The sequence below is a fragment of the Neoarius graeffei genome, chromosome 5 (genome assembly GCF_027579695.1).
Source record: "Neoarius graeffei isolate fNeoGra1 chromosome 5, fNeoGra1.pri, whole genome shotgun sequence".
NCBI lineage: Eukaryota > Metazoa > Chordata > Actinopteri > Siluriformes > Ariidae > Neoarius > Neoarius graeffei.
Genome location: NC_083573.1, coordinates 20,593,429 through 20,613,340, shown reverse-complemented (window position 1 = coordinate 20,613,340; position 19,912 = coordinate 20,593,429). Strand labels below are relative to the sequence as shown.

The 19,912-nt window shown below is 44.7% G+C and overlaps 1 protein-coding gene across 1 annotated transcript in view; it reads left to right on the top strand.

Moving 5' to 3' along the window:
- The window catches only part of riok3 (RIO kinase 3 (yeast)), a 149,491-nt gene that overhangs the window by 51,032 nt on the left and 78,547 nt on the right, over window positions 1-19,912 (top strand). The window lies entirely within an intron of this gene.

Sequence of the window (19,912 nt, the reverse complement as noted above, 5' to 3'; positions counted from 1 at the left end):
ACGTAGATGACACATCAAATGTTTAAATTGAGAAAATGTATCATTTAAAGAGAAAAATTAGGTGATTTTTTTTTTTTTTTTTTAAATTTCATGACAACAACACATCTCAGAGTTGGGACAAGGCCATGTTTACCACTGTGAGACATCCCCTTTTCTCTTTACAACAGTCTGTAAACGTCTGGGAACTGAGGAGACAAGTTGCTCAAGTTTAGGGATAGGAATGTTAGCCCATTCTTGTCTAATGTAGGATTCTAGTTGCTCAACTGTCTTGGGTCTTTTTTGTCGCATCTTCCGTTTTATGATGCGCCAAATGTTTTCTATGGGTGAAAGATCTGGACTGCAGGCTGGCCAGTTCAGCACCCGGACCCTTCTTCTACGCAGCCATGATGCTGTAATTGATGCAGTATGTGGTTTGGCATTGTCATGTTGGACAATGCAAGGTCTTCCCTGAAAGAGACGTCGTCTGGATGGGAGCATATGTTGCTCTAGAACCTGGATATACCTTTCAGCATTGATGGTGTCTTTCCAGATGTGTAAGCTGCCCATGCCACATGCACTAATGCAACCCCATACCATCAGAGATGCAGGCTTCTGAACTGAGCGCTGATAATCACTTGGGTCGTCCTTCTCCTCTTTAGTCCGAATGACACGGCGTCCCTGATTTCCATAAAGAAGTTCAAATTTTGATTCATCTGACCACAGAGCAGTTTTCCCCTTTGCCACAGTCCATTTTAAATGAGCCTTGGCCCAGAGAAGACGTCTGCGCTTCTGGATCATGTTTAGATACGGCGGCTTCTTTGAACGACAGAGTTTTAGCTGGCAACGGCGGATGGCACGGTGAATTGTGTTCACAGATAATGTTCTCTGGAAATATTCCTGAGCCCATTTTGTGATTTCCAATACAGAAGCATGCCTGTATGTGATGCAGTGCCGTCTAAGGGCCCGAAGATCACGGGCACCCAGTATGGTTTTCCGGCCTTGACCCTTACGCACAGAGTTTCTTCCAGATTCTCTGAATCTTTTGATGATATTATGCACTGTTGATGATATGTTCAAACTCCTTTGTAATTTTACACTGTCGAACTCCTTTCTGATATTGCTCCACTATTTGTCGGCGCAGAATTAGGGGGATTGGTGATCCTCTTCCCATCTTTACTTCTGAGAGCCGCTGCCACTCCAAGATGCTCTTTTTATACCCAGTCATGTTAATGACCTATTGCCAATTGACCTAATGAGTTGCAATTTGGTCCTCCAGCTGTTCCTTTTTTGTACCTTTAACTTTTCCAGCCTCTTATTGCCCCTGTCCCAACTTTTTTGAGATGTTGCTGTCATGAAATTTCAAAATGTCTCACTTTCAACATTTGATATGTTGTCTATGTTCTATTGTGAATACAATATCAGTTTTTGAGATTTGTAAATTATTGCATTCCGTTTTTATTTACAATTTGTACTTTGTCCCAACTTTTTTGGAATCGGGGTTGTATGAAAATACACTCCAACGACTCAGTTTGGTTTCATTTACAACCAACGGTGTCTTTTGATGCCAGCACGTAATTGAATGAGAGAAGACTGGTTTACTGGAGACAAAATAAGCGTTATCTCTGCTTCTGTTCCCTCCGACACACTACTGCCTCCGCCGAGTGCGCGCGCACACACTGCATGTCAGGGCCGCGGATGAGTTAGGGCCTCTGCATGCTCTTGCGACAAAGCTTTCGCAGATAGTTTTTCGCAGACAGTTATAATTTATCGTTGAGTGGGGAGTAATAGGCGTGCGCGATGTTATTCACCGCCACAACGCAAGGGGGCGCGAAGTCGCGAAATCGCTAGGAGTAGTTGGTGGGTGTGGTTAGTGGAGTGTTTATCCTCCGGTTACTTATAATGACTAGAACTGGAGTCGTATAGATGTACGTACTTCCTCAATCAACCGCTCTTCGTGCTGCTCCATCTTCGCTCATGTTTTTAAAAATGGCAGTCGTGAAAACAAACCAAGCCGGGAAAGTAGAGAAGCGCAAGTGCGTGTACAGCGGATGTAAAGTGGACCAATCGGAGCCCTCTTGTCTGCGAGGCTTCTGCGGTGGTCACAATTTTTGGGAGGTGCGCGCAGAGCGTCTGCGAAGGTGGGGGGGCTACTCAGATGCTATCTGCGAGGACTGGGTTGTCAGCATAAATTGGCCTTTACTCTCCCTTGATCAACGAAGTCGCCGGGGAATTTGTGGTTATTATCGGTACAAATGGCGCGAATCACAATTTAAATGAGTGCGGTTCAGTTTGACATTATTGTCAGTCCGTTAGATAAACATTTAATTTTATTAAAATTGAAAATGAATATTTGGAGCCTGTGGGCTACAAAAATAATAGGCATTAAAGTAGCCGGCTGGATTTAATTGTGTAGTCGGCTGTATGGCCGGCAGCCGGCGCTTGTGGAAAGCCCTGCATATAGATTAACCAAAAATTAACCAAAACCAATACATTAACCAAAAATTTCTCATCATTTACAGAATTGTAAAAACACTGGTGAAAGTGTCCTCTGTCATTTTGATGAAAACAAAATAATGCATTCAATCTACCACCCTAAATCAGAAAAAGTTGGGATGGTATAGAAAATGTGAATTAAAAAAAAAAGGATATCGGGGATTTTTCTATATTTACTTTGACTTATATTGCATTGCAGACAGTACGAACCCAAGATAGTTCATGTTTTGTTCTGGTCAACTTCATTTCATGTGTTAATATACAGGTGCTGGTCATATAATTAGAATATCATGAAAAAGTTGATTTATTTCAGTAATTCCATTCAAAAAGTGAAACTTGTATATTATATTCATTCATTATACACAGACTGATATATTTCAAGTGTTTTTATTTCTTTTAATTTTGATGATTATAACTAACAACTAATGAAAACCCCAAATTCAGTATCTCAGAAAATTAGAATATTGTGAAAAGGTTCAATATTGAAGACACCTGGTGCCACACTCTAATCAGCTAATTAACTCAAAACACCTGCAAAGGCCTTTAAATGGTCTCTTAGTCTAGTTCTGTAGGCTACACAATCATGGGGAAGACTGCTGACTTGACGGTTGTTCAAAAGACGACCATTGACGCCTTGCACAAGGAGGGCAAGACACAAAGGCTACGTTCACACTGCAGGCTGAAGTGACTCAAATCCGATCTTTTCGCCCATATGTGACCTGTATCCGATCTTTTATTGACAATATGAACGAGACAGATCCGGTTTTTTCAAATCCGACCCAGGCCGTTTGGATATGTGGTCCTAATTCCGATTCCTATCCGCTCTTTTCATATGCGACTTCAGTCTGAACCGCCAGGTCGCATTCATCCGACTTGCACGTCATCAACAAGCCACAAACGTCGCTATTCTGCGCTGAAGTAGGCGGTGGGTCTCTCAAAAAAAGTTACAACAACATGGCGCATAATCACGGGCGCAGATAGAGGGTGGGACGGGTGCGATTCGTCCCACCCAGATTTAAATTCACTTCGTTCGGTCCCCCCCACTTTGCATAAGGCAAACCTCACGGAAAAATCAAAAGACTAATTACCATTCGGTTTATTGAGGTGCCCGGCAGTGTATACATAGTTGCAACAACTCGCATAAAACAAAACAAAGACTGCATAGTTCGAATTACGTGGGAGCCAATGGGAGCTGAGCTCCCATTCCCTCAGGCTCCCATGAAAGAAGCAAACTTAATTTTCTGTGGAAGTCTCTCAAATACGTCATACATCACCATAATAAGCTTGAATAGCCTATATCACCATATAAATAAAACTCGTTTCATTTCCGATCACCATGCAGCCATAACTTTGTATTGAACGTGTTATTAAACCGCAACATGTACGGCTGTACTTCACCACCACACCACTATGCACGCAAACTGAAATTTGCAGCCTGCGAAATCGAATGTGAAGTTAAGTCCGAAGAAGACTTGTCCTCTAGCTCACAACGATCTTCCTTTGTTTAACAATATATACAGTATGTATATATATATATATATATATATATATATATATATATATATATATATATATATATATATATATAAAATTTTAAATATATATATATATATATATATATATATATATATATATATATATATATATATAATGCATATGCAACACCGTGTGTGCATGCGCGCGCCTGTGTGTGAAAGCTGTGCACTGCAGTGCGCAAAAGTGCGCTGGTCCAGGAGAGCGAGTATGCATTTTTTTTTTTTTTTTTTTTAAATGGAGACCCCCATAGGGTCAAATTTATAATTCGAACCCTGAAAGACTGATATTCGGTTGGTTGAGCTGCGCAGACTGCACAGGTTGCGAGCTCGAGCTTGATTGCTATGGTAACCCACAACAAGTTTGACAGGCATATTGGGGTTGGTTTGATGGCAGCTTTGTCCCCCCCAGTTTTTTGTCCCCCCCAGTTCAAAAAACGTATCTGCGCCCCTGCGCATGACATCAATGCGAGGGACGCTTCAGGCTGTGAAGGTTCTGAATCTTCTCAATGGAAGGACGCAGAGGTTAGGGAGCTGATTTCCATTTGGGGGGATACAGCTATTCAAGCTAGATTGGATGGGTCATACCGCAACCGGGCGGTTTTACTTCCGTAAACACTGGCCATGCTCACTGCGTGTGACGTCGTCGTATCCTGCAATGCGCATGCGGAACACTTTTAGGTCGCTTTTCGTTCATACTGAGGATCACATACAAGTCGCATATATTTGTTAATGTGAACGACCTCACAAAAAAATCGGATTTCACAAAAAAATCGGAATTGAGCATTAAGCCTTGCAGTGTGAACGTAGCGAAAAGGTCATTGCTAAAGAGGCTGGCTGTTCACAGAGCTCTGTGTCCAAGCACATTAACAGAGAGGTGAAGAGAAGGAAAAGATGTGGTAGAAAGTGTACAAGCAATAGGGATAACCGCACCCTGGAGAGGATTGTGAAACAAAACCCATTCAAAAATGTGGGGGAGATTCACAAAGAGTGGACTGCAGCTGGAGTCAGTGCTTCAGGAACCACCACGCACAGACATATGCAAGACATGGGTTTCAGCTGTCGCATTCCTTGTGTCAAGCCACTCTTGAACAAGAGACAGCGTCAGAAGCGTCTCACCTGGGCTAAAGACAAAAAGGACTGGACTGCTGCTGAGTGGTCCAAAGTTATGTTCTCTGATGAAAGTAAATTTTGCATTTCCTTTGGAAATCAAGGTCCCAGAGTCTGGAGGAAGAGAGGAGAGGCACAGAATCCATGTTGCTTGAGGTCCAGTGTCAAGTTTCCACAGTCAGTGATGGTTTGGGGTGCCATGTCATCTGCTGGTGTTGGTCCACTGTGTTTTCTGAGGTCCAAGGTCAACGCAGCCGTCTACCAGGAAGTTTTAGAGCACTTCATGCTTCCTGCTGCTGACCAACTTTATGGAGATGCAGATTTCATTTTCCAAAAGGACTTGGCACCTGCACACAGTGCCAAAGCTACCAGTACCTGGTTTAAGGACCATGGTATCCCTGTTCTTAACTGGACAGCAAACTCGCCTGACCTTAACCCCATAGAAAATCTATGGGGTATTGTGAAGAGGAAGATGCGATACGCCAGACCCAACAATGCAGAAGAGCCGAAGGCCACTATCAGAGCAACCTGGGCTCTCATAACGTCTGAGCAGTGCCACAGACTGATTGACTCCATGCCATGCCGCATTGCTGCAGTAATTCAGGCAAAAGGAGCCCCAACTAAGTATTGAGTGCTGTACGTGCTCATACTTTTCATGTTCATACTTTTCAGTTGGCCAACATTTCTAAAAATCCTTTTTTTGCATTGGTCTTTAAGTAATATTCTAATTTTCTGAGATACTGAATTTGGGATTTTTATTAGTTGTCAGTTATAATAATCAAAATTAAAAGAAATAAACATTTGAAATATATCAGTCTGTGTGTAATGAATGAATATAATATACAAGTTTCACTTTTTGAATGGAATTACTGAAATAAATCAACTTTTTCATGATATTCTAATTATATGACCAGCACCTGTACATCCATTTCTGCATTTCAGGTGTGTGTCACATTACAAAAATAGTTGGGGACAGGGACAATTTAGGGCTAGTAATGAGGTAAAACAAATGCATGGTAGCCGCAGGGTCTTAAAGTCTTAAATTTAATATTCCAAAATTAAGGCCTTAAAAAGTCTTAAATTGCTTTGCCCAAGTCTTAATTTTTTAAACAAAGGTCTTAAACTTACTCATACTATTCTACAATGTGAAAACGTGGGTTTTGTGTAACATCAGTGAATTTCTTGGAGTATGCGCAAAGAAACAATGTCATTTTCATTGTACATAATACATTTTCGCGCCGGCGCAATTGTTGGAGTCCGTGGTGGAGAGGAGACTCCGCGAATCGCAGCATGGGGAAGTGTCGTTTTAATCAGCAGTGGCTTTCAGATGAAAGATATCGCGATTGGGTGAGGGAGGTTCCTGGAAGCGACGTTGAAGCAAGATGCTGTGTTTGTCGAAAGACCTTCAAGTTGTCCACTATAGGTCATTTCGCTTTAGAGTCTCACATGAAGAGCTCAAAGCACATTGCATCTGCCCTCCACCGCCACCAGCCCATCGCTCAGTTCTGCATGGTTCAATCTCCAAAAGCACCTGGAGTTGGCACTAGCACCACTGTCGAACGTCAGCAGCATCAGCCAAGCCAGACATCATCGGCAAGGCTAGCAACAACACAAGGGCCGAGCAGTGGCATGATGGGTGTCGGTGGAACCCCGACACTTCGGGCAGAGGTGCTCTGGATTTTAAAAACAATTACGGAACACCACTCGCTGGGCTCACGCTAGCCGCTCGCACGTCCGCAAATTGCAAAGTTTTATTCCAATTTGCGAAAAGAAAATCATCTGTATTCGCATTTTATGCAAAAGTCATTTAACGTTTAAGCAAAATCCATCAAACAATTGTGATTTCTCAAGATAAACAGTACCTTTCGTGTCCATCTTCGATGTTTTGATTTATGACCAACGCCCCTGAGTTTCGAAGCTTCTTATTGGTTGACCGCAAATTACGTCTTCCAATAGCATCGGACCTTACATATAAAATGATCAATTTCCGAGTTGCGCTGATAATGTCAGCAATTCTCGCTCATTAGTGAACAAGATTATAGCGAGGTTTGTTTAAAATAAATTATCCGACTTTACGTATGACACAAACTTATCTAAAAAGTGAGATAACATATTAGAATATTCTGTTAGCTTTCTCAGTTAGGGATAAAAACGCGATATAACCATTCTAAAGATGTATTTTCTACATAATATCAACCCTGACAGAACTTTGGAAGAACTCACAGATGAACCAGGATATATCAACCAAGTGTACCTTGTTTTCAGAGCGTTTTGACTGCAAGTGTTTCATTTGAGAAATTAATGGTGAATATCATTATATTTGGGTTATGAGATTAATTTATAAGAAACAACCATTGATTTTAACTCCCTGAGCTCCCGTCATCCTACCCATAGACACCCCCCTCCCCCTAAACAAACAAACAAACAAACAAACAAACACACACACACACACACACACACACACACAAAATCCCAATCTCACACACACACACACACACACACACACACATCTCAATCATGAACACACACACACACACACACACAATATCCCAATTATACACATACATACATACATACATACATACATACATACATACATACAATCCCAACCACACACATACACACCTCAATAATGAAAACACACACACACACACACACACACACACGAGGCAATATCAGTGGTTGAGATGTTAAAATAGAATTTTGAATAAAATAAAAAATAAAATTAATATATTCGCAAGGCCAGCCACTGATGTTGGCCAGGTCCGACACTGATGTTGGCCAGGTCCGACACTGATGTTGGCCAGGCCAACTTGGCCAGTTCAACAAGTTCTGGTTAATAGCCTAGGCAGCAATGTATGAAATCAAAGATTTATCACACCCACAGGTGCGATAAATCCCTGATGGAGTTGGAAGCCACTCACCATGCAGTTATGTTACACAGCCAGACAGCATACTACAGAGGGTGACTAAGGGCTAAAAGGTGCATAGATAGCAAAGAATGCAAAGCACATCACACCAGATGTTAGATATAATTATAATGAAAAATATGGACTCCGTAAACCAGATTAAGCGGGTTAAATTAAACACACAATTTCATTACATATACACAGTTGATGAAATGATTAAAATAAGAAGATTCAAGAATAAATAAGCATGCTATGAACATAAATCAAGAACATGGAAAGACAAAGGCAGGAAACAAGCTTGCAAACACTATTGAAACACCAACAAACTACAATAACGATTCATTTTTCAATATGTCAGTGCAAGAAACATTTAGAAGTATAACATATCTTGCTAAAAAAAAAATTACTTTGCTAAAAAGAAAATTGTTCTTTTAGCATTTCTTGCTAAGCGAAATTGCAAATTGCTAAAGAAAAATTTGAGTCTTTAGCACTTTTCACTAAAACAATTTGGGTCCTAGAGTGAGCACAGACTCGTACAGCTCGAATGAGGGCATAAGCGAACTCTTTAAGGCTATGTTCCCAGACTCGGAAGTCGCTACAACATTCTCCTGTGGAAAAAACAAAACGTCTTACATAAAATTCGGTCTTGCTTGTCTTGAATGTGAATATTTGACAAGCAATGCGCATAATGACACTTAAGTATATAACTTTTTTATAATAAAAGTATTTTTACTTGAAACATTTGTCATTATTGGGAATTTGATCTGGTGTTCTACGACCGCATAATGGGTGCGATGTAGGTCTTAATTCTCATTTAAGTGGTCTTAAATTTATGGTGGTCAAACCTGGGGAAACCCTGCAAATGTGATTTTGAAAAAGGTGATGTCAGCAGGTGATTTCTATAATCCTGATTTGGTATAAAATCAGTGCCCAGGAAAGGCCTAGTCTTTGAGCATGGTTGGGGCCGAGGATCTTCAGTTTGTCAACAAATGCCTGCGAAAATTATTGAAATGTTTAAAATCAATGTTCCTGAAAGAAAGATGGGATTTGGATATTTCACCCTCTGATGGTCTGACTCGTCGCTTGCGACGAATGTCCTCCTCAGAGCCTTCAGTGACTGTGGCATTGATGACTGAGTCCGATGCGAGATGAAAAGATCTTGTTGCAGATGGTGCAGGTGAATGGTGGTGCATGAGATTGTGTGTTCTGGGTTTGGGCAGCATGCCTATGTTGCCTCTTCTCCAGAAGTGTCTCTGTGCGGGCTACCTCAAAGGCCTAACAGTGAGTGTGGCACAGGTGGCACCATTTGGCTCTGATCTTGAGCAGTCCTCTCCCAAGTGTCTGGGTTTATTTCGTACTGCTTGAGCGTGGCCTTCAGAACGTCTTTATAGCGTTTCCACTGTCTACCTTTGGAATGCTTGCCCTTGCACAGTTCTCCAAAGAGTAGGGCTTTGGGAATTCATTCTTCTCCCATGCGAGCAATGTGACCACACCATTGCAGCTGAGCGTAAGTGAGTAGAGCCTCGATGGAGGTGATCTGGCACCGTGCAAGGATCTCAGTGTTGGGGATACGGTCTTCCCAGCATGTACCGCATGTCTTTCTGAGGCACCTCATGTGGAATTGTTCCAGCTTCTTCACATGAGCAGGGTAAGGAACCCACGTCTTGCACCCATACATCAGCATAGGAAAGACAGCAGCTCTGTAGACAGCGATCTTAGTGGACAGACAAACTCCTTTCTCTCCCCATAGCCTGTGCTGCAGGCGACCAAAGGCAGTGGAGGCTTTGCTGATGTCAATGCGGCCATTCTGAGCGACCATGCCACCAAGGTAGCAGAACTTTTCAACTGACTGTAGAGGTTCATCAGTTATGGTGACCACAGGTCTCCATGGTGAGGTGCCCAGTTTGGGTTGATGGAGTACTTCCATCTTTCTGATGCTTATGGTCAAGCTGTATCTTATGCATGAATGGGCGAAAGCATCAACCATCGCTTGGGTGTCAGAGAGAGAGTGGGCAATGTGCGTACAGTCGTCCGCATAGAGCAGGTTTTGGAGGAGCATTGTGGAGGTTTTGGTGCGGGCTTTGAGCCTCTGAAGGTTGAACACACTGCCATCGGTTCTGAAGCGGATCTCTATCCCTGTCCTTAAAGGCCTCCTGAATCATTGCAGAAAAGACAGTGCTGAACAGCAAAGGAGCCATCACACAACCTTGTTTTGTTCTATTCCAAATGGTAAAAGGGTCAGAAGTCTTCCCTTCATTCAGCACACGTCCAACCATGCTGTCGTGGAAGGAGCGGATGACTCTGATCATTTTGGGGGGGTAGCCAGCCTTCGAGAGTAGTTTCCAGAGGCCATCCCTTCCCACAGAGTAGTTTCCAGAGGCCATCCCTTCCCACAGAGTCAGAAGCTTTAGTAAGGTCCACGAACAGGTCCTGCTTGTGCTCAATGCACTTCTCTTGCACTTGCCTTGTAGCAAACAGCATATCTCTTGTCCCTCGAGTTGCACGGAAGCCACACTGGCTTTCCGGGGTGATTGTTCTGTGATACGGGCCGTAAGGTGGTTAGTGATGATGCGAGTGAGGGCTTTCCCTGCAATTGATGGTAAAGAAATGCCCCGATGGTTATCACAGCAGTGTCTGTTGCCCTTCTTATACAGGTGGACAATTAAGGCATCTTTAAACTCTTGAGGCATGGAGCCCTGCTCCCAGACCAGGACATACAGGTTGGTCAGTTGCTTTGCAATGGCTTGTCCTCCATACTTGTAGATCTCGGGAGGGATGCCATCTGAGCTTTGCCTTTCGATAGCTGCTTAATGGCCTTCAGGGTCTCTGTGATGGAAGGAGGGTCTTCTAGGTTTTCTATGACTAGCCTCTGGGGAACTTCATTGAGTGTCTCATCTGAGATGGTAGACACACAATTGAAGAGACGGTGTTCCACTCAACGTGCTAGAATGCTTTCTTCGTCTCGCAGTAAGGTCTATTGAGAGGAGGAGTGTGCTGCCTTGAGATGTTGGGCCGTACACTGCTTTTAGCCCTGTAGTGCCTTTGAGTCATGTCTGTCAGCAGCTGCTTGCAAGTCCTGGGCTTTCTCGAGCCACTATTTGTCTTTCATTTTGTGTAGAGTCACCTGCAATGTTCTCTTCAGCTGCTGGTATGAGTCTTTCTTCAAGGAGTTACTTTTGTTCTTCACATATTCCATGTGGGCTTGGTGTAATCTGTCTAGCAGGGCAGTTGTGGCTGTGTCATTCTCTTTGAACCAGTCTCGGTGGGTGCGCTTTGTAAAGCCAAGCACCTCTTCAGCTGTTCCATAAAGGGTGTCATGAAGGAAAGTCCAGTGCTCTACAACAACAACACCCCCAGGGAGTGGGGTAAGAAGCCTGTCCAAAATAAGTTGAGACAGCTCTGATTTGACATCGTTAGACTCTAGTTTTGAGACATTGAACTTCTTCCTTGGTGGGTTATGCCTAGTGCGGGGAAACTGCTTTGAATGAAAAAGAAACCTTTGAGCGGAGTAGTCTGTGATCTGAGTAGTTAGTGGTTCCTCTCATTGCCCTGGTGATGGATGTCGCATCTACAACTGATGACAAAGTCTATTTGGTGCCAGTGACCAGAGCAGGGGTGCATCATCTTCTGCTGAAACATAGTGTTAGTAACAGAGGTGGAAAAACTGGATTGACAAAGTAAAAGTCCTGCTTAGGTTTTCCTTCTGCCTGTGCTCTCAACACAGGTGATTTCACCAATTAGCTCATCAGCCTGGCTTAGGGGATGTGGTAATTAGGATCAGCTGGTTCACTGAATTGGCTGGAGCAAAAATGTGGCAGGGTTTTTACTTTCTGCACCTGGGTTTTTCCACCTCTGGTTAATCATCACCAACTGATGTTGAGCACAGGTGGTGAGGAGGAGAGTGCCATTGAGGTTTTCTTTTCCAATGCCGTGATGGCTGATGACACCTTCCCGGGTTGCTTGGTCATTACCAACGCGGGCGTTGAAATCACTTAAGACCAGTGTGGGGTGTTTGCTGTATGAGACGATCCAGTTCTTCGTAGAAACTCTCCTTTGCTTCGTGGGGATAGCTGATGGTTGGAGCAGAAGCACTGATGAGGGTCACACAGCCTCTGGCCAGTGTCAGTCTCCTCACCATCAGACATTCGTTTATACCACGTGGAAGAGATTCCAGGTACTTCAAATAGCAGGAATTGATGGTGAATCCCACTCCAGCCTGGCATGGCTCATTTTCTGGGCAACTGTTGCAGAAGAAAGTTCTGCAACCCCTCCTGCTCCCCTCTCTGGGAGCTCTGAAAAGCCTGGGAGACTAGTTTCACTGAGAGCAGCAATGTCGATGTTATATTGATGAAGCTCTCTGGCAATGATGGCTGTCCTTCTTTCAAGGTTGTTGGGGTTGTCTTGTAGTGTTTGGACATTCCATGCACCAATGAAGACCTTTGTAGTTTTCTTTTGACCGCTGGGTTGGATGATCAGTCCGTTGCAGCTGTCGGACAGATCTGGTGAAGCAAGCTTTCTTTAGGGGTTCTTTTATACCCCCCCCCAGCAGGAGAAGGCAGTGCTATCCCTTGTTGTCCAGGCAGGATACGAACAGGGCCATTGCTTCAAGTCGACTCCTGAGCGACCATCACGCCTGGGCTGCCACAGGTGGGGATTTGTGGCTAGGGGCTTCCAGGAGCATCCTCTCCTTGCCCCCGTCGTCACGCCTCCCTCGCCGTGGGACTTGGTGATCGAAGATGAAGGATGGAGATGAAGCAAAGAGGAAACCTGCACAGATGAGGGATTAAAGTGATGAGTTGTGCAGGTCAACACCACTCTCTCCTCCATAGCCAGTGTTGAGCACAGGTACCGTGTGCTTGTCAGCCATGGGAGCAGTGGCTGGTCATGGCCCTCACTCTTGAGGGATGCCCTTGCAGCTGACCACATCAGCTGAGATTTTAGATCAGAGTTGCCTTCTCCTAGGCCAGGTGCCTTATAGTGCTATTGAGGTATTTCACTCACGTGACCAAGTCATGTGACGCTGCCATTTTGGACGGCACGGCTCGAATCAGTTTGAATGCGAGGAAGGCGACAAACAAAAAACAAAAGAAAAAGGAGCGAGATGCAGAAAACACCTTCACTATCCAGCGACGCAGGGCATTTACAGGGCGAGCAGAGGGAGAGGTATTTGCAAAAATTGAGGTTAGCAGGCTTGGAGAACGACGTTTACCTGCTTCCACCAGGATTGTTCACTGACAGCTAAGATTTGTTCACATTTTCATTTACTTTCGGTCCTCAGGATAAACAAAATGTTATTAAATGTCATTGAAATAACTTCTTAGTCTGTTGAGACATGGCCCGTTATAAGTTTTTCCTTTACTGTATTTACTAGTTTACTGAGCGCGCTCCGGGGCGGGCTGGCTGGCTGGCTAGCGCTCCGGGGCTGGCTGGCTAGCGCTCCGGGGCGGGCTGGCTGGCTGGCTAGCTAGCGCTCCGGGGCTAGCTAGCGCTCCGGGGCCGGCTGGCTAGCTCTTCGGAGCCGGCCGGCTGGCTAGCTAGCGCTCCGGGGCCGGCTGGCTGGCTGGCCGGCTAGCTAGCGCTCCGGGGCGGGCGGGCGGGCGGGCTGGCTGGCCGGCTAGCTAGCGCTCCGGGGCGGGCTGGCTGGCCGGCTAGCTAGCGCTCCGGGGCGGGCTGGCTGGCCGGCTAGCTAGCGCTCCGGGGCGGGCTGGCTGGCCGGCTAGCTAGCGCTCCGGGGCGGGCTGGCTGGCCGGCTAGCTAGCGCTCCGGGGCGGGCGGGCTGGCCGGCTAGCTAGCGCTCCGGGGCGGGCGGGCTGGCCGGCTAGCTAGCGCTCCGGGGCGGGCGGGCTGGCCGGCTAGCTAGCGCTCCGGGGCGGGCGGGCTGGCCGGCTAGCTAGCGCTCCGGGGCGGGCGGGCTGGCCGGCTAGCTAGCGCTCCGGGGCGGGCGGGCGGGCCGGCTAGCTAGCGCTCCGGGGCGGGCGGGCGGGCTGGCTGGCTGGCCGGCTGGCTAGCGCTCCGGGGCGGGCGGGCGGGCGGGCCGGCTGGCTAACTAGCGCTCCGGGGCGGGCTGGCTGGCCGGCTAGCTAGCGCTCCGGGGCGGGCTGGCTGGCGCTCCGGGGCCGGCTGGCTCAGTAAACTAGTAAATCCAGTAAAGGAAAAACTTGAGACTGAAAGGTTTTAACAGTCATCCAAATGACTGAACGTAAACATTGCTACAGTAAAATACCAGCTACTGTTGTTGACATTAGCTAGCTTGCCGTCCAAAATGGCGGACACCGGGGCGTCACGTGACCCTGTGACGTCAGGTGAAATACCTCAATAGAGGCTGGCCTCCCCGATTGATTTCATGTTGGCCGTTGGCTCACTAGGAGCTCTTCCGCCCTTTGACAGGTGCTTGTTTTTAGTCCTGCGGGGTGACATGCTACCCTTCCCGCCAGTGTGAGCTGGTGAGGGGAGCCAGTTTAGACGCCGGCTACCCGTCCATGTGGCAGGTTGTACTGGGTTACATGTTACCAGTAGTAGACTCCATGCCTGACCTGACCTAAACCTTCACCCTCTATGGCACATATCATTAAACGATTCAAGGAATCTGGAGTCCATAAAAGTCAAGGGTACAAGCCTAAGCTTCATACCCATGATCTTCAATCCCTAAAAAGCAGTGTGTAACAACTTTGGGAAATAGAGGAATGGGAAGCAGGCTTCAGAACGGGTGATTTTTAGTACACTTTTCAGTGACCATTCACAGAACAAATGCACACAATGGGGTGTCACAGCGCTCTCTCTATCTCATTCCTGACTGTCTGAAAGAGACACCGGTTAGACAGCCAGTAATTTGACACAGGTGCACCTCATCAATGTTACCTGCTGGTTCAACCTGCCTCCTCACTGTTCACGGCCAACGCTCAACCATGCCCCCGCTGTCACACGGTTTTTCCCCTACCATTATATTGGGGGAAAATATATAGCTGCCCCAGGTGATGGGCAGGGAGCAGGGACAGCTGCCCCAGGTGATGGGTAGGGAGCATGTAAAAAGTGGAGAAGTGAGTGAATTACAAATTGTAGAATCAAGCAATAAGGTACGAGAGGCTGTGGCGCACATGGGTGACCAAATCAAAATGAAGTAGTGGGGCCACCATGAGTCCCCAGAATGCCCTCAGTGCTCCTTGCCAAGTCTGTGGAACTGTTGAGGGATGAACCCCCCCCCCAGATATTCCTCATTTATATATAACCTTCAATCAGGTAATTTAATTGAGATCAAGATTTCTTTTGCAAGAGACACCGGAGTACAGCAGATAGACCTCAGGTAAGGGTATCTCAAAAACTTGAGTCCTTTTGTGGATTTGTCCCTATACTTTGTCCCCCACCACCTTTGAAATTAAAATTCTGCCCCTGCCCAAATAGAACACTACCAGCTCTCCTACTGAAACTGCATCCCCTCAGCACAGGACTTGCCACAGGATCAGTGGCTTTGATCCAACTTGGTTTAAAAAAAAAAAAAACTTATTCTAAAAATAAATGTGAAGACTTAAATGTGACACTCCTTTTAACTGTTTGTTCAGGTCCAAATGCTCTGTAATAGGAGCTCTGGAGCAGGGTCCTGCAGGTGACCATCCTCATCCAGCACCCCATCCTCCCCCCAGCCCCAAGCCAGTAAACTTGGGGGAAATGCTGATTAGTATCTAGGAAAGGCTTAGGCTACGTTCACACTGCAGGCTGAAGTGACTCAAATCCGATCTTTTCGCCCATATGTGACCTGTATCCGATCTTTTATTGACAATATGAACGAGACAGATCCGATTTTTTCAAATCCGACCCAGGCCGTTTGGATATGTGGTCCTAATTCCGATTCCTATCCGCTCTTTTCATATGCGACTTCAGTCTGAACCGCCAGGTCGCATTCATCCGACTTACACGTCATCAACAAGCCACAAACGTCACTATTCTGCGCTGAAGTAGGCGGCGGGTCTCTCAAAAAAGTTACAACAACATGGCGCATAATCACGGGCGCAGATAGAGGGTGGGACTCGTCCCACCCAGATTTAAATTCACCTCGCTCGGTCCCCCCCACTTATAGGGAGGAAAAAACGTCTATGCTGTCTTTCTTTGCATAAGGCAAACCTCACGGAAAAATCAAAAGACTAATTACCATTCGGTTTATTGAGGTGCACAGCAGTATATACATAGTTGCAACAACTCACATAAAACAAAACAAAGACTGATGTTCGGTTGGTAAAGCTGCGCAGACTGCACAGGTTGCGAGCTCGAGCTTGGTTGCTATGGTAACCCACAATGAGTTTGACAGGCATATCGGGGTTGGGGTTGGTTTGCTGGCAGCTTTGTCCCCCCAAGTTCAAAAAACGTATCTGCGCCCCTGCGCATGACATCAATGCGAGGGACGCTTCGGGCTGTGAAGGTTCTGAATCTTCTCAACGGAAGGACGCAGAGGTTAGGGAGCTGATTTCCATTTGGGGGGATGCAGCTATTCAAGCTAGATTGGATGGGTCATAACGCAACCGGGCGGTTTTACTTCCGTAAACACTGGCCATGCTCACTGCGTGTGACGTCGTCGTATCCTGCAATGCGCATGCGGAACACTTTTAGGTCGCTTTTCGTTCATACTGAGGATCACATACAAGTCGCATATATTTGTTAATGTGAACGACCTCACAAAAAAATCGGATTTCACAAAAAAATCGGAATTGAGCATTAAGCCTTGCAGTGTGAACGTAGCGTTAGTCTTTGAGGAGCATAGATGGGCTGAGGATCTCCAGTTTGTCAACAAATGTGGGAGGAAAATTATTGAAAAGTTTAAAAACAATGTTACTCAAAGACAGATAGGAAGGGATTTGGATATTTCACCATCTACAGTGCATAATCTCATTAAACAGTTTGAGGAACTTGGAGGAATTTCAGTACATAAAGGGCAAGGGCGCAAGCCTAAGCTTTATATCCGTGATTTCTGATCCCTCTGACAGCACTGCATCAAGAACGGTCTATAGCTGATATACACATGCGCTCAGGATTACTTTGGCAAACCTTTGTCAAGCTACAATGTGGCATTACATCCACAAATGCCTATTAAAACTTAACTGTGCAAAAAGGAAGTCTTATGTTAACAGTGTCCAGAAGTGCTCTGGACTCTTACAGTAATGCTTTTATGGCTGAGGACTACAGTTGACTTGCTAACTTTAGGACTGCAGTTGTCATGAACAGTTTTGCACTCAAGTTTCCATCAATGAAGAGTTATAACATCAATGAAACTGTCTTCATGTTAAAACTGTTAATGTTATAGTCATGCTGTCTGTTGTTGCCCAAATGAGGATGGGTTCCCTTTTGAGTCTGGTTCCTCTTGAGGTTTCTTCCTCATGTCGTCTGAGGGAGTTTTTCCTTGCCACCATTGCCACAGGCTTGCTCATTGGGGATAGATTAGGAACAAAATTAGCTCATGTTTTAGGTCGTTCAAATTCTGTAAAGCTGCTTTGTGACAATGTTTATTGTTAAAAGCGCTATACAGATAAACTTGACTTGACTTGAAGTGCTGTCATTTACTCTGGGCTCAGAGGCATGTGGGCTGGACCATCACACAGTGGAAATGTGTATTGTGGTCAGACATATTCCAGGTCCCTTTTTAAAAAAACAAAACAAATGGACGCTGTATGTCAAAGACAGACTGTTACCAGCATCAAGTCCAAATCCCAGGGTGTGTCATGTTGTGGGGGTGTGTCAGTGCCCTTGGCAAAAGTAATTTACACTTCTGTGATGGCAGCATTAATGCAGAAAAATACATGGGGATTTTGGAGCAACATATGCTGCCTTCAAGACATTTTTTTTTCTGGGATATTTCAACAAGACAATGCAAAACCACATTTTACACACATTACAAAGGCATGGCTGTGGAAAAAGAGGGTGCCTGTCCCCTCAGTTTCCAAGAGAGAATGTTTTGGTGAATTTTGAAATGAAAAATATGACTATAAAGACCCTATACTGTTGCATACCTTAAGACCTGTTTGTAGAAAGAATGGGACAAAATAACACCTGGATCACTTGATGTCTTCAGTCCCTAAATGTTTTAAGTGTTGAGAAGGAATGGCAACATTATAAACTAGTAAATGCTTTTAGCATCCCAACTTTTTTTTTTTTTTTTTTTTTTTAAATGCATTGTAAGAATCACAATTGTTGTGTGTGTATTTTTTTGGGGGGGGAATCCTATTAAAATTCATGAGGTAAAGTATTGTATTCTTTTGAGTGCTATACAGGTCAAAGATTATTTACAAATCATTGTTTTCAGTTTTAATTTCAACATACCATCCCCATACATGTCAACCTTTAGTTACCCATGCCCGTACAAAATCTGTACTTTTCCCTTACATACACCCATGAGCCCTTATACACGAGAAAAAAAATCCAATATCCAAAGCATCGATTGTTTTATTCCATATTATACACTCCTATTGTAATAGGCATATTTATCACACTACATCAAGTTAAAGGGATCAAATAAGCATGTACTGAATAAAAATAACTTTTAGATCCCAGAGAAAACAACTGAATTAAAAAGGACTATACAGTATGTACAGACAATTATTTACAAAAGAGAATGACTGACTGAACTATAAACTTAATTATTTAACATACACTCTATCAGTAATACCAGAATTATTTATGTAAATTTTGCAAATAAAATGTATTAATATTAAATCAATATTAAGTCAACTAAAGATGACTGACCCACATCAAGTATATTATCTAAACAAGGAAAAGTGAAAATAATGAAGTTAAATTGAAAATCTTCCCAGTAATTTATAATAAGAATTTGAATCTTATTCCTTTTTGGAGTGTTCTTTGTTGTACAAAGATGTTGCAGATTTGGCACTAGCTACAATATCACTGCTTGGGTAGCAGTTGTAGCTCCTCATCACAGTTCATTTTAATTTGCAGATGTGCAGTTAATGTGTCTGCAGCCATATTTTTTTCTGTACTCCGTATGAATTTTCCTAACCAATGAAAAAGCCCTCTCACTATCTGCATTGCTACGTATGTGGGAGGCACAGCAAAGCAGTAAAAAGTTGTTTCAGCACTGGAAACCTGGCAACCCAGAGCAGTTTTTACATCGAAGACCTTTCCCCAATATACATCTATTGGTACTTTTTTTGCCATCATTTGCCCTACATGGCACAACATCATCTGGCATAAGTAGAAAGTCCTCCCACTCCTCCTTCAACTGCTGCAGGTCCAGGTAAAAGCCAAAAGAGGAAGTTAAATTGACAATGCCACTATAGTCCAGGTCATCCTTTTTAAATGGATCTAACACTGCAAGATTGACCAACATTTCATTGTCAAATGGAAATTTATCAATCATCTTCCTGGCAGCAGCCTCATAAAATCCTCTGACAGAGGAAAAGAAGACCTGGACAGTTTTTGCATCCAGGTCTTCCTCTAGCTCCACCAAGCGAGATCTGACTGCACGCCCTACTGTCAGCTTGTCATCGGACTGCTGCAACTCCTGGTTGCCCACATCAAATTCCCTAAGGTTCCTGCAGTACTTGACATGCTTCAGCTCCAAGAACTTCACAGCAAACTTCCGTAGACGCCTGTCCATCTCGGGGAGGAGACTGCCAACCATGCAATCCTCCCCTTGAAAAAGGATGTTAAACTGATTTGAGCACTGGCATAATGTACTGCAGGAACAACAGTATCAGCTCAGTCAGGGGTTCCTGTAGACTGTCATTTATCGACTTGACTTTGCCCGGTTTCTCAACATCTTCATGACTGGCAAAGTAGCTTCGCAAGGCCGGCAGTTGGCTCAGCAGGCGATTGCAGACTTTCTCTAGGGACAGCCAAGAGGTAGGACAGTGCTTCAAGATCTGCTGCTCCTCTACCTAGAATTTAATG